A 27,091-nucleotide genomic window follows, 5' to 3' on the forward strand; every position below is an offset into this window, starting at 1 on the left:
ACTCACCGAATGGTGAAGCTTAAAGCTCTGTCCCTATGAATCTATTCACAACTATCTAGACAAGTTTTGGAATTTACACCTCAAAGCCATTGTCTTCAAAAAGATGGATTTTGGAGAGCAAAAACAACAATTTTGTGCGGGTTTAACTGAGGATATGGTAGAGTATGCTAACTCCCAAAGGCCACGCACCATATCTCCGGTCATACACCATACCATGGTGGCTTCAAGAATCAAATTCCAACAAGGGGCTAAGAGAAATCTTAAGCCCACGGAAAACAAGGACCGTAACAAGCCTAAGGGGAAGAACAACGTCCAAAAGTCTCCCAAAGGCAACGCCAACAACAACAAATCTAAGGAGAAGGGAGTTTATGAAGGCAAAAATAAACTCTTTCCTGAAGAGCTAGAGCGTTATCGAAAGATAACCGTTGTTTCAAGTGCGGGGAGCAAGGGCATGCCTATTGTGCTTGCCTCCAAAAGAATACGCATAATGAGCCTCCTAGAGCTACCTTGGTCAAAATTCAAGAAGAGGATGCTCATCACAAAAGATCTCCTCTATGCCATGCTTGGGGAAAGGTAAGAGAACATGATGCTTTTATTCTCTTTGACCCCGGTTCTACTCACAATTTCATATCCACAGAGTTGGCCACCAAGCTAGGCATCCAAGCCTATGAGATGGGAGATGTCCTACCTGCCGATGGTCCTTTCAAGGGGCAAGAAGCCTCAATCACTCCCTTTATTGGAAAATTGAGGCTCCAAGTCCAAAGCTATGTGGACAAGGAGGATTTCTTCAACTCTCCTCTCAAGCATGAGGATGTAATCCTAGGGGCACCATGGTTTGATCACATGGCTACCAATGTTAAATTCCCTGAAAGGCGAATCTACTTTAGGTTCAGGGAAAAAGATATGTACATAGATGCTAAGGAGTTGGGTAGTACCATACCCCCTGTACATAAGCAAGCTTTCAATAAGTCAATAAAGAGCTCTATTTCCATGTACATGATTTTTGTTAAAGATTCTCAAAATGAACCTAATGCTTTAGCAAAAGAAAATATAAACAATTAAAAGGAATTAGAGTTATCCAATTTCCTCAAGGAGTTCCAAGATGTTTTTATTGACGATATCCCTTGTGAACTACCTCCCAAACAAGCCAATGATGACCATGCAGTTGAACTTCTTCCAGGAAGCTCACCACCTAATAAACCTCCTTATCGAGTTTCTCAAGCTCAACAAGAGGAGATTATGCGGCAAGTGCATGAGCTGGTTGAGAAAGGCATGGTTAGGCCTAGATCATCTCCATTTTGTTCACCAGTGTTATTAGTGCAAAAGAAAGACGGCACATATCATATGTGTGTCGACTATAGAGCACTAAATTTGATCACTATTATCAAGAATAGGTTTCTCTTTCCACGGGTAGAAGACCTATTTGATAAGCTACAAGGGTCAACCTACTTCAGTAGGATTGACCTAAAAAGTGGCTACCATCAAATAAGGATAGTTGATCAAGACATTGTAAAGACCGCATTTTGCACTACGTTTGGTCTTTACGAGTACATTGTCATGCCTTCTGGCTTGACCAATGCAGTAGCCACATTTAATCGCTTGATGGAGAAGCTATTTAGGCCTCACCGAACCTTTACTGGAGTGTTCTTTAATGATATAATCATCTACTCTAATTCATTAGTCGAACAAAAGCAACACGTCCAGGTAATATTTCAAGTTTTGCGAGAGAATAAAATTTATATTAATCAAAAGAAAAGTAATTTTTTCTTACAAGAGATTCAATATTTAGGTCACATTATCTCTCAAGATGGCATCCAAATGGATCCATCAAAGCTAGAGGTAACAAAAGGATGGCATAATCCAAGGAATTGGCATGAACTAAGAAGCTTTATATGTATGTGTGCATACTATAGACGCTTCATAGAAAAGTTCTCACAAATCGCAGGACCATTACATGACCTAACAAAGAAAAACGTTAGGTATATATGGTCCACCGAGGAGAATAATGCTTTCAAAAAAACTTAAAGAGAAGCTTATCTCTCAACTTGTGCTTACACTGCCGGATCTCTCAAAGCCATTTGAGGTCCAGTGCGACGCTTGTGGTGATTGCCTTAGAGCTATTTTGCTCCAAGAAGGGCACGCCACAGCTTATGAAAGTCGAAGGCTTGACCCTGTTGAGCAAGCTCTAGGCATATATGAGAAGGAACTCTTAACAGTTCTACATGCTCTAGACTCATGGAAGCACTATTTATTGGGGACTCCTTTCATTATGCGGACGGATCACCAAAGCCTTAAGTACTTCATGACGCAGACCAAGCTCTCCGACAAACAAATGAGGCGGGCAAATTTCCTTTCGCATTTCATTTTCATATTGCTCACATGGTTGACAAGCATAATCAAGTGGCCCATGCACTCTCAAGACGACCGAGAGTGAATGCGGTATCCAGAGCAACTCACAATGATCTATCCTCTATGATAGATGAGTATGCTATCGATCCCGATTTTAGAGATGTGATTTCAGCCCTTGCACTAGGGAAGAAGTAAGAACCATTTACCCTACAAGATGGTTATCTTCTCTATGGCAATAGACTATGTGTTACTAATTCACTACGTGAGAAAGTAATGTATGAATCTCATGCTTCTCCTAATGTGGGGCATAGAGGGATTCGGTCAGCCCTAAAAGGGATTAAGACATATTTCTATTGGCCTGTCATGAAAGAAAACATACAAGAGTATGTTTCAAAATATGTGGTATTCCAAAAGACAAAGTTTGATAGAGAAAACGAACCTAGATTGCTTCAACCTTTGCCAATCCCTAATTCACCATGGGAGAGCATATCCATGGATTTTATCTTTGGATTGCCCAAGTCTATCCATGGGAATACATGAATATGGACGATAGTAGACAGGTTTACCAAACAAGCGCATTTCATACTTGTCAAAAAGTATCAAGGCCCATCAAATGGCAACCCTCTTTATATCACATATCTTCAAATACCATGGCTTGCCAATGTCTATAGTGTTGGATAGAGATCCTAGAATGACCAGTAATTTTTGGAAGAGTCTCTTTGAGAATTTAGGTACAAGGCTAAACTTGTGTTCGGCCTATCATCCCCAAACGGTGGCCAAAGTGAAATAGCTAACCTAACCATTCTCGATCTACTAAAAGCTTATGTCACATAAGTAGATCAAAAGTCCCAATGGGAGAAGTAATTACCCATAGTGGAGTATGCCTACAATAACTCTGTACATACTTCCACGAGAAAAGCACCTTTTGATGTGATAGAGGGAAGATCAAAAAGTCCCCTGCTACTCAAGGTACATGGAAATATCTTCGTTGGAAATGAATATAGCCAAGACCTGCAAGAATCTTTCCAAAAGATTAAGGATGCTATATCCATCTCTCAGCAAAGGCAAAAGGCTACTGTTGATAAGCACAAAAGAGCCCCAGCCTTTAAACAAAATGATTGGGTCTTGCTAAAGTTTCCCAAGGCTCGATTAAGGTACACAACGGGCAAGAATCCTTCAGGACACCAAAAGTACTATGATTGGGTGTTGCTTAAGTTGCTTGATTAAGGCACACAACGGGCGAGAATCCTATAGAACACCAAAAGTACTATGCTAAATTAGCAAAAAGGTACTATGGTCCCTTTCAGATTCTTAGGCCAATCAATGAGATGACCTATCAACTTAAGTTGCCCAAACATTGGCTCATTCACAATGCTTTCCAAAGCCTACTAAAGCCTTACAAAGGAGAGCCACCTCAAGAAGCAATCATTGAAGACCCACCAAAGACAAAGGACCAAGAAGAGGTGCTACAGTCCGAGTCCATTCTCCGACACGAAGACAAGGTATTACGAGGCGGTAATACTATCCAACGATATCTTATCAAGTTTAAAAATTATCCTTTTGAAGATGCTAGATGAATGCAAGGCATACAATTAAAGGGTAACCTAAACCTTGTCAATGCTTACAATGATTCCCTAGAGTAAGCAAATGTAAATATGTATAAAGGAACAAAGTTTTTGTCTTATAAGACTCTCTTTTTCTTTATTGTGTACAAATGTTAATAAGTATGCATGCTTAGGATCATGTTTGTGGAGATGACGTCTCCCAAACACCAAGTAGAGTTTGTCTCTACTATGGAAGATTGACAGGGACTAAAGTGCAGACATGCTTGCGGCAGCTAAGGCTCTCAAGCACCAAATGGACTAGTCACCCATTCTAGAATGGTGTTGTAGGGTAAAATAGGGATCCTCTACCCGCTAGCAAACGGACTAATGATTAGACTTTATCTTCTCTACCTCATAGTCGAGGACGACTATCATTTCAAGAGAGAGGTAATGTCATAAAAACTAATATCTGATTCTCCCAAATGATTTTCTCATGTTAAACTAACCATTTAATATGGGGAAGTACCAGGGGAGTAAAAGCTAGAATATTGGTAAGGCTACCATACCGGTCTCTGCAGGGATCCAAAGGAGGATAGTCTGCAAAAGAGCAATGTGCTTCAATGGGGCTTAAAAGACCTAAGGTTCAGCTCCATTAAGAGTTTCATAAGCTAAGGTTCCTAAATTTAATTCAATTGTCCAAAGGCCAAAGTAGGGGAAAATTGGATGGTCATGGGAAGACTAAAAAGTCTTCCCACATCCCTAGGAAGGAGGGGGTGAGCCCTTATAGTAGGGGATGAGAGAGAAACACACACACTCCAAAGCTCCCCCTTTACACAAAGGAAATACTGGACACATGTCAGGCTTCTAGGCCAGTTGCCCCCAATCTCCCCTTAAATCCTATTGGATGGCCATAGAGGTGGACCAATGAGAATTAGGCTAGAGAAAAGTTAGTATAATCAATTTAAAAATGCTTGATAAAAGAACCAATAGAGATTAAGCTCCCTAGAAGAATATTGCGCAGTCTACCAAGGGGTCCAACTAGCAGCCCAATGGCTTGCCTGATTCATATTGGCCAGAAGACTAAGAGGTCCAATGAGAGTTTAATTGAATTATTTAATTACCTAAAGCTCTCACAAAAGGGGAAAGGGGGACACATGTCAAAAGGCTATCAATTATGCTTCTAATGTGTGATTGGCTAAGCTTTGCAGGAGCCAATAGGATGCCAGCATGAGCAAAATGCAAGAGGGGTCGACCAAGAAAGAGGGACTTTGGCATTTTAATCTATCTTTTATGCTACACACACACACACACACACACACACACACACACACACACACACACACACACACACACACACACACACACACACACACACACACACACACACAACTCATGTGTGCAAGAAGAACTCCATCTCCTTCTCCAAGAATTGAGAAGTAGAGGCCTACACCAACAAATCTTGGCTATGGAATGCAAATCCAACCAAGAGCCAAGCTTCAGTGGCATGCTCATCTCCTCTACCATGCTAATTACTAAGCTATGCTATGCTATTAGAGTGATTATGTGAGGAGAATACTTCTTTCTTGTGAGATACATCTTCTTCCTCTCAATCTATCCTCATTCCCTGCTAGCTCTCACTGTTTTTGAAGGTGTGTGAGGTCTTGGGACTGAGGCTAGGGACACTAGGTATGTTTTTCAAGCATAATTTGGTGCATGAAGCTTCCATCTTCATTGCACCAATTAGTTCTGTTAAGGAACACAAAGATTGTATTGTACAAAAGTCTCCTTTGATGGGAGAAGCTATAATACAAAGCCTTTATGGAGGGGGGACCGGCTCCATGTAAATCCGGTCCTCAACTATTGTCAATTGTTCTATTTCTCTCTCTTTTTAAGTATTGTCAATGCCAAATTAGCTAGGTGTAAATTGCTATGTTGCTTTCTCAAATTAAGTACTCTCTCTATGCTCATTAGGAACTTGTTCGTAATGAAATGCTCACTATGTTATCAATTTCCGCTACATATAAGGTACTAGTGTAGTTACATAAACACTCACAAGAACTTTACACTAAGCATGCTAACAAGTACCACAAGGCACACCAATTCCAAGAAGGTGATTATGTTATGCTTCGCATTGAAAAACAAAGGATCAAAAGTGTTGATACTAATGTTTTTTGTTAAACTTGCTCCTCGTTTTTATGGTCTTGTCAAAATTTCTGTTGTTTAGACCTACCTTCGCATTGGCACATTCACAATGCTTTACACATTAGTCTTTTAAGACCTTTCAGAGGACCCCTACCTACACATCACATTTATGAGGATCCACCTTCACTTGTCGACCAAGAAGAACAACTCATCCTTGCACAAATAGTTGATCACAAGACCACCACTACACGCACTGGCATGGTTTATAAACTGCTATCTTTTGACCTTCAAAGGCCACCCTCGAGAAGATGCCAAATGGATGCCTGAATTTTTTTATATTTACAACTTCTTCCCAGACCTTCTCCACACTTTCCATCACTCACGGTCCAGTTGATTCTTTAGTGAGCAACTGAGGACAGTTGCTATCCCTGGTGGGAGGGATATTACGAGACTGGGCACCCTCCTATTGCATGTGGTTAACTGCAATTGGAATAGCTGGTTTAATGGTTAATTGTGTGCTATCTATTTGAATTTTACTAACAGTGAGTGCATGGTTTATAGATTGGAATTATGGGACTTGGCGAGGAGGCGCCAGCAAATAATTATTCTCTTAGTAATTTTATCATAGAACAGTATTTTAGATCTTTTATCAATAAGGCACTATGGCTCGTTTGTAAATAGGAGAGTGATAACTCACCCTAAGAGGGTCATGCAATAAGTAGTGTGTACCACTCATAACTAAAGTGGGACTAAAGTGTAAAAGAGGGGCCTCTAATTTTTGGCACCAACAATAAATCAAAATATCAAATAGCAAACTCCACAAGAGGTGTTGTGGAGTTTGGGGCTATGATTTTTAAAACTTTCTTGTGTAGACGCTCTCAATTTCCCATGTCCCCTCTCTTAAGCTTTTTTGTGTTTGCTGTGTATTCCCTAATTAAATCTACATCTTCTCTTCCATGTTCTTACACCCTCTTACAGCTTGTCTTGTCAATTCTATGCTCTTATAATGTGTGTGTCATAGTTTAGGTGTGTGTGTGTTTGAAAATTGGAGAAAGAGGTTGACAAGTTGATGGTGATGTATGTGAGCAAGTGTTGAATTGTTCTAAGCAACCGGTCTCTCCCATCTCCCAACAGTTCTAAGTGATTACATGAAGGAGGTAGAGGGGGAACTAAGCCCCCTTAGGGGTCCTCGTGCTACCCACCATCAGATATTAGTGGCAAGATTAGTTTAGTTTGACAAAAGAATTAGCATGTGGCCATTCTCGATAGGTAGCTTTTAATAAGCCTCCATAGCTTGGCCTTTCAATTAACCCATTTTTGTAAAACGAATCAACCAATTGCCTAATAGGGTGGCATTAGTGCGTTTTGAATTGCAAAAGAAGATAGGTTTTAGTTGTGAAAGAACTTTATGAGCCCATTCCTTAGGTCGGTTACCACTCCTCTAGATGTATCTAATGGGTAAGCATGGTAGGTTGTGCACTTTTTGTGCCAACTTTTCATAAACAAGTCCATTGTAGAATGGAAAAGTCCATGCTAAGGAAGGTGATAGTGCCACCACTTGACTTTTACCAATGTGCTTTTGTAAAAAAAAAGAAGGGTTGGGTATATTGATCCATAGAATATCATCAAAGTACCTCCATGCATGTCTTAGTGTCTTTGCAATGTTCCACTTGCATGTAGTGAGCATATGCTTGATAGTCATACTCAAGGGAGTGTAAGTATAGGTTACACCAAATGGGTGAGCATGATAGCCCCTTGGGGATGCTATTGGTTTATCTATAAATATTAGCTAGGCATTGCATGTACATGTTTTGTATTAGCCAAGCATGAAGTTCCATAACTTCTTCTTTGAAAAGGCGATCCTTTACTTGTATCTTTGTGTTGACTATATGCTTAGCTAAGTAGAAGGAGATAGAGAGGGTTTTGAATTATATAAATGTGCCTATGGCAATGGTAAAGCTATCCCTAATGACTTTGTTCATGAAACTTTAGCTTTCTTTAGGCATATCTTGGCAATTCTCTAGCCATTAGTGCACTTCCATGAATGCCTCATTGTCCTTCGACATGTGGTTTCTCTTTCTAGTATAGTCAATTGTAGAGGTAGCGTCAACCTTTTGGAACCATAAGATTCTGTGAGACACATTTCTTCCATAATCTTAACCGTAGCCCTTGTTGAAGATGATGAAACAGGAAACAGAAGGAAGACAGCAACTCAGAGTAGGAAGAAGATGGAGAAGGAGAAGACACAGAGCTTGCGTACGAGATCTCTATAGTCTATCTCTCTGTATTAGAATAATAGTGTATACAAACTCAGAGCTACAAAGCTTATATGAAACCCTAAGAGATAAGGTGTCCTTTCACACCAGATGTCCAGGGGGAAAAACCCAATGGGAGAAAAGTGCCCCTGGTGAAGCGCGTATACACACTAACACTACTACATGTCTACAAATCCCCCCTGTAGTGATAGTGTGAATCCGTACAAGGTAGCAGATCATCATGTGTATGAGAGTAAGCCCAAAGCTTTTCGGAAAGCTTCAAACTTTTCTCGTGATAACGCCTTCGTAAATAGATCTGCAATGTTATCCTGTGTAGGACAGTAAGTTAGTGTGATCTCCCCTGCATGTAGCCTTTCCCTGACATAGTGGTAGTGAACCTCTATGTGCTTTGTTCTTGCATGAAATACTGGATTCCTTGCAACTGCCATAGCACTCTGACTGTCAGTGAAAATGGTAGTGGGTGCCTGTTGACACTCACAAAGATCTGCCAATAACCTGCGTATCCATACACAATCAACTGTTGTCGTGAAAGCTGCCCTGTACTCAGCTTCACAAGTTGATGTAGCCACTGTGGGTTGCTTCTGGCTTAGCCAAGATATACATGCATTTCCCAAGAAAAAAAAATTTCCACTTGTGGAATGTCGTGTGTCAAAATCACCAGCCCAATCTGAATCGCTATAACCAAAAAGCTGCATAGAACTGTGCTTTCCATACATATCCCCCCTTGGAAAGAACATGGCAAGATTAGGGGTACCTGAAAGGTAACGAAGTATGCGCTTCACAGCCTGCCAATGATGCATACCTAGGCTGTGCATAAATCTTCTTGCTTGTGAAACCCCAAATTTAATGTCTGGACGAGTGTTGCCTGCCAAATATATCAAGCAACCAACCGCTGCTGCATAAGTATGTACATCAAAAGGTTCTCCAGCATCGTGCATGCTCAACTTTGATCCAGTTTCTACGGGTGTAGAGATTGGTTTACAATTTTGCATACCAAACTTGTCCAAAATTTTATGCAAATATTTTGCCTGCAACATGTATATGCCATCCTCTGATTGCACAAACTGAATACCTAAGTAATAATGTAGCAAACCAAGATCAGACATCTCAAAGGTTTTTCTCAAAGCATCTTTAAACGCTTCAATGTCATTTGCATTATTGCCTGTAAGAAGCATATCATCCACATAAAGTGTTAGCATAATGAGAACTCCATCTTTCTTTTTGACATACAAAGTACTTTCTGTTGGACTATTCTGAAATCCCTGGCCAATCAAATAAGTATGTATCTTCTCATACCATGCTCTTGGAGCCTGTTTGAGACCATACAAAGCTTTACGCAATCTACATACCTTTTGCTCTTGACCTTTTACAACAAAACCACTTGGTTGACTTACATAAACTTCTTCCTGCAAATCACCATTCAAAAAAGCAGTTTTGATATCCAATTGATGCACTTTCCAACCATGATGAGCAGCAATTGCAACTAGTGATCTAACTGTGGACGCACGAGAAGTAGGAGCAAAGGTTTCATCATAATCTACGCCTTTCTGTTGCGCATAGCCTTTTGCCACAAGCCTTGCTTTGTACCTGTCAACAGTACCATCTTGTTTCCTTTTTACCTTAAAAACCCACTTTGTACCAATAGGCTTTTTACCTGTAGGCAAGTCCACTAGATCCCATGTATGATTCTTATGAATAGAATCAATTTCTTGCTGCATAGCATCTTTCCACTGAACACACTCTAAAGCTTGTTCAAATGAATCAGGCTCATCTGCATCACAAAGAGTGCTAAAGCAAGCCAAATCTACTTGCTCTCTGCCAAAAGTAGTACCAGCACGTGTTTTTCGTGGCAACGGTGCATCCAACTTGCTATCCTGCAAAGTTTTCTGAACCCATTTAGGCAAGGTTCTTTCTTCCTTGAGAACTTCTTGCTCTTCACACACAATTTCCTCTACATCATGAGGTGTCACATGCTGATCAAAAGATTGATCAAGATTATCAACCTGTTGTGATTCTTGATTCTCCACAAAAGAAGGAAGCAAACCTTCAAATACATCATGTGTCTGCATATGAGGTACATCAAAAGCAACCATAGGTTGAGCAGTAGTTTCTGCAAAAATTACATAACGACTTTCAAAAATCTTGTTTGTAGCAGGATTGTAAAGTCTATAACCTTTACTTCCACTACTGTACCCCACAAATATACATTTGATTGCCTTATCATCAAGATTCCCACGTAACTGCTGAGGGATGTGAGCATAAGCAAGACAACCAAAAACACGAAGATAACTGACTGAAGGTTTTCTGTCATACCAAGCTTCATATGGAGTAATGGTCTTCAAGGCACGAGTAGGACACCTATTCAAAACATGTGCTGCACAAGCAACTGCCTCCATCCATAGCTTATGAGGCAAACTCTTAGCCTTGAGCATACATCTAGCCGTCTCCATTAAAGACCTGTTCTTCCTTTCTGCAACACCATTCTGTTGTGGTGTGTATGGCATAGTGCATTGGTTTTTAATGCCTTTCTTTCCCAAAAAATCCTTAAATGCACCTGACATGTATTCACCTCCTCGATCGGTACGAAGAGTCTGTACTTTGCAACCTGTTTCATTTTCAACCATGGCGACATAATGTTGAAAAACTGCAAACACATGTGACTTTGCTTTGAGTGGATACACCCAACAAAACCTGGAAAAGTCATCAATGAAGGTCACAAAATAAAGGCTGTTTCCTATAGATGGCGTCCTCATAGGACCACATACATCACTGTGTACAAGCTGCAACTTTCGTGTCCCTCTAACTGAACCATCCTGCGAAAATGCAAATCTGTGCATCTTTCCAAGAATGCAACCTTCACATACAGGTCTTGGTGGCATCTCCAATAAAGACAAATCATGCACCATATTATGACGTTGTAAAGTCATCAAACTGCCATAACTAACATGCCCAAATCTAGCATGCCACAACTCAGCATCCTGCATGGCATGAGTCTTTGTTTCTGCAATACATACCTGAATCTGCTTTTCATAACGATCTAGCACAAATAGTCCATTTTCTAGCGTACCTGTAGTGATAAGAGAATAACCATTCTCTCGATCTCGTACAACACATCTGTCATCCTCAAAAATGACCCGAAGACCATTTTTTGCAAGAGAGGATACAGACAACAAATTCTTCTTGATCCCTGGAACATATAAGACATCTGGCAAGCATAAATCTGAACCATCTGATATGGTAATCAAAATCTTACCAACGCCTTTGATTGGATAAGAAGCATTATTTGCACATGTCACCTTCTTTCCTGCTGGAGCTGCATCCAATGAACAAAACAAATCCTTCCTTGAGGTAATATGCCTGGATGCACCACTATCAAAGTACCAAATCATTTGTGTCTCGTCAACACTGTAAGCAGAAAAATCTGAACATACTACAAAAGCATAAGAATCCTGCACAAAGTTTGCAGACTCTTCTTTAGCTGTAGAAGAATCACCAGAAGTTGAAACAACTAAACTTGACTCTTTCTTCTTTTCTTTAGCAATTCGCTTTTTACACTCACTAATGTAGTGACCAGGTTTCTTGCAGTAGTGACATTTACCTTTCTTCTTGGACTTGTCGGAATCACCTTTAGACTTCTCTGAAGACTGTCCTGCACCACACTTGGAGTGATGAGCACTCTCTTTACCCTTGTTTTTGTTATGTACAACAAGAGCATGATCCATACCATCCACCTGTAAAGACTTGTTCTTACGTGATTGATCCTCCTGCAATAGCAAAGCCACTAACTCTTCAAAATGAAGAGGCTCAGGATTAGCTCGCAAAGACAGAGTCAAAGATAAGATGGTGGTAGTGAATTGAGTGTTTTGGAAACCAAGTACTTCTCTGGAATCACTTCATCAATGCTAAGAAATTGCTCTTTAAGATCCCTGATTTTTGTAAGATGCTCGACAATATCGTCACCTTCGTCCATCTGTATTTTGTCGAGTTGTTTCTTCAAAAACTCTATTCTGGCAGCGTTTCTTCCTCCAAACATAGCTTGCAGAGTGTTCCAAGCATCCTCAAAAGTTCTGCAAGATCTGATATGTGGTGTGATTGTCCTCTTTATGGTTAAGGCAATCATGGCCATAGCTTGTGCATCTTTAGTATCCCATCTCTTTTGCTCTGGAGTGACTTGTGAGGGTCCTGCACCAACAGCTGCACCACGACCAGGCGTGGCAAGTGCAATGCTAACTGGACGAACTTCATCTCTAGATACATAATCCCACAATCCTTTACCAACCAAAACATTTTTGGCCATAAAAGACCAAAGAGAATAGTTGGTACCATCCAATTTGTCTTCGGATGTAAACGCACCAAAAATCTCTTTCTCCGTAGATTGAGCCATACTGTGGATGCACACAAGAGAGCAAAAGAACCTCCAAGAGATTCACAAATCTCCTCTCCAATCCAAGCAAAACTCTACACAAAATTTCAGCACAAAGCTAAGACAAGCTGCTTCCCAAAAGAACTGTTTACCTGACGAAAATCTGTCAAAAAGCACATCCTCTTGATCTAAACGCCTCCGAAAAGTAACTTCTGCTACGCTGATCAGAACAAAATTCTGAGGGCTCGAACGGCTTCGAAAGGGGGGTAAAACCCCAGGTCACCTATTCAGAATACTCCCGGAACGTCGAGGATGCTCCCACGAGCAAATTTTCCGAAAACTACCCGAAAACTGCGATTGCGCGCATGGACGCGAAAACGCAAGTAGAGGCTCTGGAAATCACCTTGCTCTGATACCAATTGTTGAAGATGATGAAACAGGAAACAGAAGGAAGACAGCAACTCAGAGTAGGAAGAAGATGGAGAAGGAGAAGACACAGAGCTTGCGTACGAGATCTCTGTAGTCTATCTCTCTGTATTAGAATAATAGTGTATACAAACTTAGAGCTACAAAGCTTATATGAAACCCTAAGAGATAAGGTGTCCTTTCACACCAGATGTCCAGGGGGGAAAACCCAGTGGGAGAAAAGTGCCCCTGGTGAAGCGCGTATACACACTAACACTACTACATGTCTACAACCCTTCCACTCTATTTTATTTTCTCTTACTAGAATGACAATTCTAGTGATAAAAAATCATTTACATAAACCAAAAGTTAAATTTTGTGACAATTCATGTGGTCGATAAGCTCAAAGGATCCATATTAGCGGATATTCTCATAACATCTTTTTGTGTCAATAGAGTAGAGCATTTGAGCCTCCTTAAGTAAGTTAAGGATGCATGGACTGAATCCACAATCCACCTGCATATGTTGTTATGGCAGACTAAAGCTTTCTTCTTAAGCCTCTTGTCTCTCTCTTTTAGAGGTAAAATGCATGTTTTTAATATGCATGTGATTAATAGTAAGGTTTGAGAGGAGCAACAAGTAGATCCAGATGTAAATACTTGTGGCCCTCTCTTTTCGAGTTAAAATGCATGTTTTTAATAAACATGTCGTGAATAGTGAGACTTCAGAGTAGTAACAAGCAGCCCCACATGCGATCCAAGTGGCCACAAGCTATGGTAAGGGTAAGAGATCATGACATTGGTGGGCATATAACTTAGAATAGATCTTGGCCATGACTATATTGTGGATTACAACATAACACAAAATCTATCCCAAGTAACCCCTTTTTGGGTTTCTTCAGTGATAAGTTTTTTGTAGGCTAGAACACAACCGTTAGGAGACTTGCCCAAACATGTGACTAAAATGTGCTCTTGAATGTGTTTAAGTGTGTGCTCCAAAGATGATGTAGTGGAGTGTGAGTAGTTCGTAGGAAGGTGTTTTTGGCAATATGGTTGAAAGAACTCAAGGACCCTCGGGGTGTTACAGTGGGTTGGTATTAGGACAACCTTATCTTTTAAGAGCTGCAGAAGTGTTGCGGTAAATGCCTCAATGGCCTTGTGCAAGTTTAGTGGCACACACGAGATGTGATTTAGTCTCATTTTTATTAGTTTTTCAATTTCATTTTCACATTGCTCACATTCATGGCAAGAAGAAGTAGCTTATGTACTATCTTGTAGGCCTAAGGTATATGTTGTATCAATTGCCTATCACAATGAGCTTACCAACATGGTAGATGCATGTGCTAAGGATCTAGTGCTATGTTGTCATTGACCAATTGGAAGCTGGGAGATGGATTTCTTCTCCATTGCATTTGACTATGCATTACTTGACATGAGAAAGTAACAGTAGACAACAACTTGGACGCCAAGTAATCGACATCACTTGAGTGTCTAAATGAATATTTTGAATGTCCACTAATGTGCCTACACTTCATGTGCAAAATTCTTCTTCTCGTTTTTGTGCATGGATGCTTGTGAATCCGCCCTTGATAGGGCAATGACACACCTCTTGCGTTCCATGTGGCGCCCACCATATTTGTTGGTGTAGTAGACTCGTGCTCGAAATAAATAGTTTTCTAAAACCTTGGGAAACCATATATAATTTTTTTAAAGGTAAGTTGACTATATTTGAAAGTTTTTACACAAAATTTAGAGAAGGAAAGATTAACAGATTATCCGTGAAATTCTCAAAATACTCCTCAATCGTTGTATTTTGCTTACAATTCTTTTTTTTTTTGAAATTCCCAAAATACCTCTTTTCATTTTTGCAAATATCTCCAAACACTTTCCTTTTTGCAATTCCTCATACGAAAATTAGTTCTCCCTCAACCGAAGATGATAGAATTAGGATTTTTGGATGGTGTCGGGGCTCTCAAGCTGAAATGACTTTATCATTAGTAGATATAAATGCCTCTAATTGTGAGCTCAACCCTGATTTTTTAAAGATATAATACACGTAAACATATATCTCTATTGCCAAAAAGACTAAAGTATGCAAACTTTGGAGCAATCCATTCAAAATTGATTACAGGGTATTTTGGGACTTTTTAAAATTTGAGGGGCATTTTGGGAATCTCTTGAAATTTCCAGGGGTATTTTTTAAAGTTTCCTTTAGACAAATATTTGTAGGTCTTCTCATCTTTAAATGTAAGATTTAGAGCTAAGGTCGTATCACACGTGGGCGGCCGACACGGCCGCAAAAGGTAAATTTGGGAGCCTTCCTTGTCACACAAGCAGACACACTACAATATTTTATTTTTTGAGGATAACATTGTCCAATTGCCTTAGCTAAGGTGGAAGGGATTTCCCCTTCTGTGGGGGTGGTTGCCATGTCGAGTTCAAGACCTCCGGCTCTTGTTCCCATTGCTTATTTTACGGACATCCGCCAATGAGGGTAGATGGGCGAGAAGTCTGTCCTGATTTTGTTCGCAGAGCAGCGAACATATTATAAAGCCAATCATCTTTTGCCATCACATCCCCTTGTGATCATTTGACACCCCTTGTGTCAGGTGGGATCAATGGTCCCTAGTAATTGGGGACGGTGGGATTGGTTTTGCGCCGTTCGATGGTGGATTAATCCTCAAGTGATCACAATCGATGTGAACCCAAAGGAAACTCAATGTGAATACAAGTGATCCCTGTGTGATTCCCAATTGAGATGTGATCACCTTGTGACCCTACCTATTCCAAAGTGATCATTGTGTGACCCCAACCATTCCAAAGTGATCTCCAAGTGAACACCTAATGATCCTCACCTCGTCACTTTTGCCATATTATACTATCTTCTCACCCTCATTTCAAGTGACGCGTAATAGCTTAATGAGAGAGGCAAGGCCTCTAACATGGGAGGTGATTGTTCAAATTGCGGGGGCAAACCGGCCGAAATCTTTTTATTCTTGAAAATAAACAAACGGTCCACATCATCCAGAGATTTTGGACCGTTGATCCCGGTGTCAAAGGTCCTCTGAATGTGAATCGCATCCCCACAAACGTGGATGCACATATTTTGTAGGTGGAGCCGGTAATATATAACTAGTCTTGCTTGGTAGGCCTTTGCTGTACATGATCTGATAGATTTGGGAGCGTACTTGGTTAATTAGTTTTGAATTGCTATCCCCTTAGTTTTTGTTCTGGAATATGAGCAGATGAGTAGAACCAATTGTTAGGCACCAAGAATAGCTCAACTTGGGACTTCATGAGCATTGAGAAGAAGCAAGTTGTGTCCCATAGCGCTCCCTATACACAAAGGGCTACTAAATTGAATTGAGCAAAAGGGTTGCAACTTAACCTACTCCTTAACCTACTTTTGTAGTTGTTTGCAGATTGCCATTCAGTCTAGTAATATCGACCATTTAGTCTCTAGACCGTGGAGCATGCACTAATGAGGCAAACATGTAGTTCAACTAACTTAAGAAAGCATTGACAAACTCAAGAAATAAATAAAGCATCAATAGACTTAAAAATCAAATACACTACCGACTTGGTACACGTGTATGGATATCATCCAATTATGCAAGCTGGAGGGTAATGTTTGAATCAAGCTACACAAAAACAATGTGAATAGTTAAACGTTTCATTTTGCAGCTAGGCACAAAGTGAAAATGCTAAATATACAGTGCACGTCATGCAGAAGTGCCATACAAAAGTATGGTGGAGAGTTGGCACTGTGGTCTCTCCAAAAATTATAAGAAACGGAAGCCGTGCCCTGCCCCGCCGTAGCGTTTATGTGTTGCGCCAAGCAAACATATGAGCATAGAGAATTGGATACAAATAACGGACCTTGCAATGTTGTCGAGCTGGAGTCGTGCTTGTGCAATCAAAAATGTCCATAGTTGTGAATATATGTCTGTCCTCTGTGTCAGACACAAAACAAGAATCAAGACAAATACAAAAGATACAAGATATTGATTAATTTTAAGAAGAAGGAACTTTCTATTGTATGTCATAGACAGTGTAGAGATAAGTTCTCAGTGCGAAAGTCCCATTGGAATGAAGCACGTTGCTACTATGACGCATCTAATAAATTGCAAAGTTTACATATCTAGATCATAAGCGCCAACTGTCTTCTTTTGAAAATGTAGCTACTGGCGAGGAGGTGATGAATGTCGGGCCTATGAACTCATGTTGAGATGCGAACGTGCAACAAATGTGGAGATGAGTATATCGGCCTGTAAATGCGAGTGATGATGTCGGCTTGGACATGGGTCAGCTGCGTATTAGGGGAGAAGCTCTCGGAGCCATCTAATTGTTCTTGCCTGGAGCCACTATTCTAGCTCCATTGCCACAACCCCACTACCTGTAGGAGGTCGGTAATGATAATAGTAGGTGCCCCTATCGAGGTGTGCTTGAAGATGTTGCAGGTGGTGTTCCGGCCAATGTCCATGAGTGTATTGCCTGTATTGGAATGGAGTTCCACGATGGGAATGAGCCGGTAGTCGCGGACGGCCTGTTTTGGAATGGAGTTCCACGATGGGAATGAGCCGGTAGTCGCGGTCAAAGGGCACATGGTAGCAAGTGTGGTAGTGGGTGGTCATGTTGGTGTGGGTTACAAGTGTGTGATTCTTGGCAAGGATGACGTTGAGGGCGTGGTTCACAGTGGAGAAGATGCCAACCTCAAACTTGGAAATGGGCGCTTCTCCATAGAGGATGGTGCTGTCCTAATTGCCATCGGCAGTGAGATCCTTTGGACATCGAGTTGTGGCCCAAGGAAGCCTCTAGAGTCTTAAGCGGTATCTACTCTTGCTCCGCGTGTAACTTAGACAGGTTTACCCTCGTTTGCGTCCTTCTTCTAGGTATGAAGTTTTGTGCAGCTCTGCATTGATGGGTATTATATTGAGCCAATCGAGTTCATTGTCTTCAAGTTCTTTGCAAGGTTGGTTACTTGCGAGCATCGACTTTTTCTGCACATTAAAGAAACCATGGTTAGCTCTCTTGCCATCCTCAACGGCGAACGCTGAGGCTACTGAGAGGTAGGTCGTAGAAAGAAGCGATAGTGGCTTTGACCTCGAACGGGGTGGGGACGACGGTGTGGCTGGCAATTGAGATGCAGTAGGTGCTGGTGAGTTGTCTAGACGTAGCCAGCGAGTCTGGGTCGCCCAATTCCAAATCTCATATTAATAATATACTGCTAAGAAGCATCTCTGCGTTTTTGTGGACTTGCGCAATCTGACGCAGTGCTATTGTGACATGGCATCTTGAGAGAATGGTCACCCTACCTGTACGTAGTGCAGTCAGGACGGCGTCGACTTCATAAATTAGCTGTCTGAAATGTTGTCGATGACTTTCATGAGAATGAGCATGAGCATGGAGTCCTTCCAGCGATTACGTTAGTAGCATAAAGGTGGCGAGGCTCTGTGTCGAACTCTCCAGACTCCTATTCGCAGGCTTTCATTAAAGAGGGTCGTGTAGGTCGGGCATGGATTGGCTTGTGCGTTCTACAAATTAGGGAAGCATCTTGCACGCTTTTCGTAGCGCTCGCTTTTCTACGTGTTCTATATGGCGCCACGTGGTCGTTTGTGCGCTCAAAGAGTCCAAAAAGGACCTTTGACTCGCCAAGTAAATATATGAAGGGTCAGAGAGAGAGAGATAGAGGTCTGATTTTAGGGTTTCGTATGCAGGCGTAGGCAATGTGGTGCGAGAGGGTGCGATGATTGGAACAATTCCTCGTACCAGAAGGCAATAGCTCTAAGCTTTGCCATGGTGTGGACAATCTTTACATACACCCATAGAATATGAGCACTCTCCCCACACACACACACACACAGAGAGAGAGAGAGAGAGAGAGAGAGAGAGAGAGAGAGAGGACCCGTGCTTTGCTTAGCATATGCTCCTGTGTATGGTTCGAGTAAACGATCTCTGAAAGGCAAAGTATTTGCCCTAGTGTTGATACTCCTGCAGGATCTGAGCACTGATAGTTTTGAGAGAGGGAGAGAGAGGGGAGGGGAGGGGAGTTTGTTCTTTTTGTTTGCGTCGGAAGGAAGCTTAGAGCAGGGAAGTGGTTGTGCTTTTGAAGCTCCTGGGATTAGGGAATGGTGAAGCTATGTTAGGAATGATTTATATAATCAACAAAGACGCTCTTGTGATAACGGTGTTGAAGTAGTACACTATTATATCTGTCATTAGGCAATAGACTAAACTGGTTTGAATTGATTGTATACCTTGTTATAAAGACATAATATACTAGCATTTCTTGGACTTAAAAAGATTTAACAGATTCCTACCCTTAAAAAGATTTAACAGTTTTAATGGTAACAACTCTGCAACTTAGAAGTTGAGGAGTTGAGGTAGAGGTACATTCTTTCAATATTTTTGGGAGATGATTTTCTTATATTTGCCAATCTTTAGTATTAACACCTGGGTAAACATTTCTAGTTGAAACAAGAAAGCTATGTCAGTCATCAATACGACTTTTGGTGGGTGGAAGATAAATTCTTAGCCACGTTGGGAAGTGAAGAATCTTGCAAAATCTTCAAGAACCTAAGGAAGAAATATTACTTGCTGAAATAGAGCAGATCTTTAAGAGATGAAGATCGTAAGAAAAAATGGTAGTACTCCAATAGGCAACATTACCATTTTTGAAAGATGTTGGTATGCTTCTAGAGGTATAGCTAGAAAACATCATAACTCTAACCAATGGAGAGAGATTGACAGAATAAAGGAGAGAGGTAGCCAATATAAGCAAAAAAAATTTAGCAAATTCTCCTAATGGTAGCATCTTCACCATATTTTCAAGCACGGCATTAGAGTAGAACATGACTTGATGAAAGACGACCGAGAGTGAATGTGAGAAAGAGAGTTACACTAGAAGCTGAGGAATCTGGGAAAGATAAGTGAACATTCAAATAGGAGGAGAATTAAACGGGTAGTAAAAAAGTGTAGTCTTAGTACCCTCGTTCACATCAAATCTATTATCAATTTGCGATGATAGAAAACTAAGGTGAAGTTTGAAGGAGCTTAAAAACATGGAGCAAGAATGGGGTAATTGAGAAGCTGTACCATCAACTAAACATATCAAGAAGACTATTGTATGCTTTCAAAAGAAGCTTTTATTAAAGAAATATTTGATAAAATTGTGGACACTACAAGATTGGCTGAATTAGAGTCTATTGTAGAACAAATAAATCTAATACATGTTATAGATTTTTATAAAAATGACCGTTAATTGATCAACAAATCAATTGTGAATTGGTTGAAAGAAAGTGTAACTTTGCATAGATATCACCTTATTCATTCAAGCATAAAGTTGCACTAGGTATGATGGAGGGTTCCTCGAGGAAAAGAGGTCGAGTAAGAGAAGCATCATCATGAAGTAAGACATGGTTGCAGTCTTTGAGTCAAAGTATGAAAATGTGTACATCGATTATTTTCTTGAGCAAAAGAACATACATGCTACAATTGTATAATAAATACGAAGGATGATTTAGGGGTTTATATAAGAGAGTAGTTAAAGCTTTTGAGTGGATTGTAGGGGTCATCTAGTATAGTTTATGGTGAGAAGCCAAGTTGTGTTAAAGAATGAGTCTTTGTATCTCTTCAAATGCATTAAAAAAAAGGATGGAAAAAAGTTGTTGATATCCCTAAGATATCAAATTTGAGTGTAGCTTCATAGTATTGGTGACATTAATGGTCTAAGTAGAGAGATGGGAAATTTGATATACCTATTTTGCAGACTCCAGATACAAGAAGGATAAAAACAAGAAAGCAGACACTTGTGATTTTGGACCAAGTAGATTTGAGTAATAAACCTTGCGTAAAGATTTATGTTTGATGGTTAGAAGGATCATCATGTGCATATATGGCAAAGATTACAAAGGAGATAAAATGTACTTAATTTGAGAACGTTGTTAAAGATACCAAATGTTGCTGTGATATGGATAAAAATATGGTTGCCTTCGATCAAAATGTAGCATGGGGTTTGATACCCTTATTAAAGGAAAAGGTGTAAACTATATGTTGTGACGGGTGTGTATAGCATAACTTCGGATATAAGAAGGATGAAAACAAGAAATAAGATACTCGTGATTTTGGACCACGTAGATTTGAGTAATAAACCTTGTGCAAAGATTTACGTATGATGGTTAAAAGTATCATTATGTACATATATGGTTGTTAACCTTCATGTTTCACGGATACTTTATCACTTAGGACGAACGTTGTAACTTACGACGGACATTGTATTATTTATTTGGTAGTGTCAGGTATTGGGCTTGTCGGTCCAATAGGAAAAGGGTAAGAGTGATCGTCGATGAGAGACGCACTCTAACTGGAACATTCAAAGAATTAGTTGTTTAAGCATGGGCGCTCAAGTGTGAATGAGGCGAGCTCATAGTCAACTAAACTTAAAATTCATTCATTTTCTCATTTGTGCAATAGAAGAGTGCTCTTGCTCCATTTTCATCTTCTTCTTCTTCATCTTTTTGTATGTGTATGTGTGAGAGAGGGATAGAGAGAGAGTGTGCGATCGAGCATTGCGATGACGGTATGACGACGGCGAAGCGGTTGACCGTGGTGAAGCGGTGGCTCCTTCCTTGCGGCGAGGAATTTTCCACGAAGCAAGCGTAGAGCGGTGAGTGACACTATCACCTTCTTTGAGCTTACTAGTTTAGTCTTGTTGTGTGCTTGGAGTCATTTGTGGCTCGCACACGGTGTATCGGCAAGTTCTTTGCATTGACACGTGCGACATACGTGCATTTTTTTGGCGTTGTCGGGGAATGTCGTGCATTAAGCTCGAATAGCACACTGTGCTTCTTCGTGGTGCAATTTCAATTATAGGAAACGTAGGGAAAGAGTGTGTTGAGAAGAGGGATTTGGTGTTATACTGTGTGTTTTTTTTTATTAATGGAGTTTTCAAAGGTACTGTGTTTATTCTCTGTGTACTAAAGTTAGTTTTTATTGTTAATAGAGATTTCAAAGGTACTGTGTTTATTCTCTGTGTATTAAGGTAGTTAGTTTTCTGTGCACAGTAAGTAAGAAGTAGATTAGTGAGATTTAATAGAGTGTGTTAGTGTGTAAGAGTAGGTGTATTAGTTAGAAGTAAGTAGATAGAGTGTGTGTGCTCTCGCGTAGGCTGTGGCGATCTTATCTTTAAAAATAAAAAAAATAAAAAAAATTTAAAGGCAGGATTGGGATTGGGAATACCTTCCATACCCAAGTTTAAGCTCACGTTCAGACCTAGGTCTCAATCGTCTTTTTAAAAAACGATTTTTAGCTTCACACGCAGCTAAAAATCGATTTTTTGAGGACGAACGAAACATCAGATGCCTGAAAATTGTGTTGTAAAGCACACAGTGACCCTCTAAGTGATACGTTCGTTTCGAGTTTTTACACACTTTAATAAAAAAAATCAAACATTAGAAAAAATTAAAAACGTAAAAAATACGAGTGAAAACGGACGCTTAAAAAAGGTAAGCGATTGACCTTCGAGGTTATTCGTCGACGTTTGTAGGGTGCCAAAGGCACATGCATCTGTGCTGTGGTCGTGTGCTAGAGATGGAGCAACTAGAGAGAATTTCGACTTACGTGAGTTCTCAATATCCACCTACTTTAGGTTCTGGACTCTCGGTGGGGACCCAAGGTAGTACAAACCAAGACTCGAACATAGCGGCTAGTGACTCTTCCTCTGACTACGACGCCATGGAGGGTTTCCCAATGCCTAATCCCGATAGCTCGAGCCAAGACATGCATGCCATGGGCCCACGGTCCGGACCGAGCGTGCTTAGCCACCTAAAGGAAACCTTTAGTAGAGCCACTCGCTTCGAACATGAAGCTAATGATGTAAATGAAGGGGGTGGGGAAGTAAATTCTCCATTTGTGACAAACGTAGGCCCTACACCTTTAGAGACTGTGTAAGTGAATACTTCATTCACTGCACCTCCTAACTCTTCAGAGTTATTTCCCTCCGAGGTCATATTACCCGATGGTAGAAGCCTTGCCGAAGTGCAAGAGGTTGAGCGATATATCCTTGCAGTGAGAAAAAGAAGTTGAGAGCTTGCGTAAGGCGGAGCAATGAAGAGAGTTAAAATCAAAAGCTCTTATGCCAATATCTTTGCTAAGAGAGGAATCAAGTGCTCTTGATTTAGCAACCGCTAAGGGACAATCCCTAAAAAACAACATTGCATCTAGCTCAAAGAACACCCTTAGCACCTCAATCCTAGATGGAGTGTTCTTAAGTGAGAACTGGGAGTACGAATTACAAACAGAGACTCTGATCGACCTATACACAGGTCACACCTATCACATGGGTTGGTTAGATGTCCTACAATCCACAATGGATGCTACTAGTGTAAAGGATCAATAACAAAGAGTTTGTGAGCTCATCCATAGGGTCATTGAGTTATAGAGATATAACAAGGGGATCAACATGCCTTCAACGCGTCTCATGAGATTCTTGGATACAGGGAAGGCTAAAAAACCGACCTTATTGCAAATGGAGACTCCCTCGGTAAGTTCGATGGATCCTCCATATGTTGTTTCTCCAGGGTTCTTAGTGCAATCTGAGTCCACAAGTGATAGCTTTACCTTTCCAAGTCTAGCTCATCTTTCCCTTGATGACACCACGGCTACCATGCTTACCCCAATGATGGGCATGCCGAGAAACACGCCATGGACCTCATTTGTTAGTAAAGCACCACTACATGGTAGCTCAATGTCTGCAACAGTACCTACAAGTGTGTACCAATCGTATGCAGCTATGGGTCATCACACTCATATAGTCCCTACCCCTCCCATTGTTTCAACTACCTATGATCCACAACCACAATACACAAGTTCTTATTTCCATGGGACTATATCGGCTAGCATTAGTATGTCACATCCGATGTCTGCTATGCCTAGGGCCACCCATATGAACTATGGACCACAACATGACACAACATCGTATCCAACGTGAAACCTAAGGGCTTCCTATGCGTCAAGTCCAATGCTAATACCTACTCCACATGTAGTCTCTGGAGCGTCTTCACCCATGGTGCCTGCTCACTTAGGTTACTTGGCAACATTTGCTCAAGCTATTGGTCGATCTATTCCTGAGAATATGCGTAACACGCCTGATAGAGAGCCTAGAAGTAAGGCAGTACAAATAGCCAAGCTCACACAAAAATTTAGTGGAGACGGGGATGTGAGAAAGCATATCGAAGTGCTTGAACAAATATGCGATTCTCTAGGAGAACACAATGACCTGCATAAGAGCAATGCATTAAGCTTAACCTTAAGTGGGAAGGCAGGGGATTGGTATAGAACCGTAAGGGTGGAAGAAAAAACGATTTACCCTACTCTTAGGAGACTGTTCTTAAAAGAAAACATACGAGAGGGAGTACTTTGGGGTGTAGACTCTTAGCTCCAGAAAGCCCAACGAGAGGAAGGAGAGTCGGTGAGAGACTTTATAAGTCACTTGAAGCATTTGAATTCTCGTTGTAATCCAAATGAGCGCTTCAACAATAACCAATTTCTTGATAGATTCATTAGGGGATTACGACATGATGATATCTACAATGGCCTAGTCATTAGAGGTATCACCACTTGGGAAGCAGTGACCACCAATGCGATCCAATTGGAGGATAATTTAATGATTCAAGGAGAAAGAGTGTCTGTTGAGTCTAAATCTATTAGCTCGCAAGCATCATGGCATCAACCAATGACCCTAAAGCCTATTGCTAAGGAGCCAAAGATTTCTGAGATGACTTTAGCAGATCTCACCAAGGCTATTAAAGAGAGTCTTAGAGACAATCATGCTCCACAAAACAATCATATGTATCCAAGGAGGGAGCAGCAATGGTGCTCAGTATGCTATGGACCGCATAGTACCAGTGAATGCCCTACTTTTAGAGTAAAATTCAATGGGAACTGCAATGCATGTGGAAGGTATGGTCATCAAGCTAAGGATTGCATAATATTTAAGCGCGCGATGGCCAATAGACCAACCTTAGCATGGACAGACACACCTCGAGTGCCTGCATTGATGCCGGCCCCACCTCTTGAACAAACAGCACAACACATGGTCCCTAGGGCCCAAAATGTTGTTCAAACAACACTTTTACCACCTCCACTGCGCTAGGACCGCAACCACCACATTCGAGAATCACTTCTGTGAATCAAGTGGGTTGTGAGTCATCTATTGCTTGTTTGGAAGGTTGTGAGGAAGATCTAGATCCTAATATTGCCTATGGGATGTATGTGCTTGAAGAAAGTCCACAATACTACATGGAGGACTATTGGGGACAAGTCAAACCTGTATATCAAGTAGCCGCTCTTGCGGTAAGAGGCCAAAATATCAACTACATTGCTAAGAGACCACCTCTTCAACGCTATGAGTGTGGAGGTCCACATCGTGTAGCTGAGTGTCCTATTAGGCTACAAAAGAACGCCACACTAATGCAAACCAATCAAGCGAGCACGTCTACAATGTCGATACTCATGTGTAATCGATGTGGCATAGATCATTTGATTGCCCAATGTCCAAATAATCCAAATGCACCGAAGATCACGCCATTAAACTTGATCGAAGTTACCGAAGAGCCATCACCAAGTACACCCGTGGTACCAGTAAACGTACTCACATGATCGATGCTCCAAAAACAAAATTATATTCTTGAAGAAATAGACACGGCATCAATTGCCCAATCTAAAAAAAAGAGGAAAACACGAAGAAAGAGATCGCAAAAAGTAGTGAAGTCAGACCCTAGTTCAAAGACCAACATAGGGACTGGTGACGACCCCGTATATATGAACGACGTTGAAGAAGATTCTGATTCAGGTGAAACCATGGAGACCAAAACGACCACTAACATAGAAACCAACAAGGAAGATCTTCATGAGCCACAATGGCTAGGATCCAAGAAGAAGATAAGAACTTATCCAAACCCTACAGAGGAGATTGAGCGAGTCAAGCAATTAAGGAGCTTGATAGAAGATACCCAAAGGGATCTAGAACCAGCACCTAGGAAGATCGAGATTACAGACACCGTGTTCCCTACGCAACAACAACCTCACCAAGTCCATAGACCCTTGGGCATATCTAGTGTCATCCAAGAGGAAAATGACTTAAAGTCATGTGAAAGTGGGCGTACTCACTTCTTGATGGAAATAATGTTTACAGAGGGAATACTTGATCCTATCGAAGAAATGGAGATCACATCTTCCCCGCGTCAAGGTACTGAAGTCCAAAAGGTGCCGTTAAACATTGCCAAATTGATGTATTTCATGTCTTCAGAAGTTAGAACCACCATCATGTCCAAACTATATAAAGACCCCGAGCTAGTCTCAGCTCTTCGAGCCTTCCTCAATGGAGAACTAAAGTTTGGGCTACCACAATTTGCACAGATGGATGGAGCTGGGGAGATGCCAATAGAGGAGGAATACATAGATCCACAACCCAACCTAGATGAGAACCTTGTTATAGAAATACCTGTTAACAAGTTGGGACAATACCTTGAGGGTGATGAATCCAATGCGACTATACCAATCACTACTAAGGGATTAACTGTGAAGGGAATCCTTGATGGTGGCGTTGGGGTTAGCATTGTGACTAAAAATTGATGGGAAACTATGGGAAGACCTTACCTTGCGACCACAACCATAGTAGTGAAGATGGCCAATGGATCTATTGTTAAACCTATTGGGATGCTAGAAGATCTCAAGATCAAGGTCTTTGGACATAAAATAAGAGTTACCTTCATTGTTATGGATTTCTCCAAACGCACTATGGCATCGGAGATGATCTTAGGACGTCCTTTCATGAGGGAAGCAAAAATGGTGCATGACTGGTCTAAAAACCATGTCTACTTGCAGTTCCAAGATTCTGTCATTCGAGTGAATCTTGTGACGGGTTGAGCACTTCCTCTAGGAAACATGTTTATAATTGATCATAGATTTGACACCACAGTTCACTCGGCCCCATTGCAGTATTGTTACACGTGT

The 27,091-nt window shown here is 40.9% G+C and overlaps 1 non-coding gene across 1 annotated transcript; it reads left to right on the top strand.

The window, feature by feature from the left end:
* The first annotated feature begins 18,815 nt into the window (after positions 1–18,815).
* LOC147433881 (small nucleolar RNA snoR8a) lies at positions 18,816–18,918 on the top strand. Its single transcript, XR_015185443.1, has one exon. It is a non-coding gene; the product is annotated as a small nucleolar RNA snoR8a (small nucleolar RNA).
* The last annotated feature ends 8,173 nt before the right edge of the window (positions 18,919–27,091 follow it).

Source organism: Adiantum capillus-veneris, chromosome 19 (assembly GCF_014529385.1).
Source record: "Adiantum capillus-veneris isolate H3 chromosome 19, ASM1452938v2, whole genome shotgun sequence".
NCBI classification, from domain to species: Eukaryota; Viridiplantae; Streptophyta; class Polypodiopsida; order Polypodiales; family Pteridaceae; genus Adiantum; species Adiantum capillus-veneris.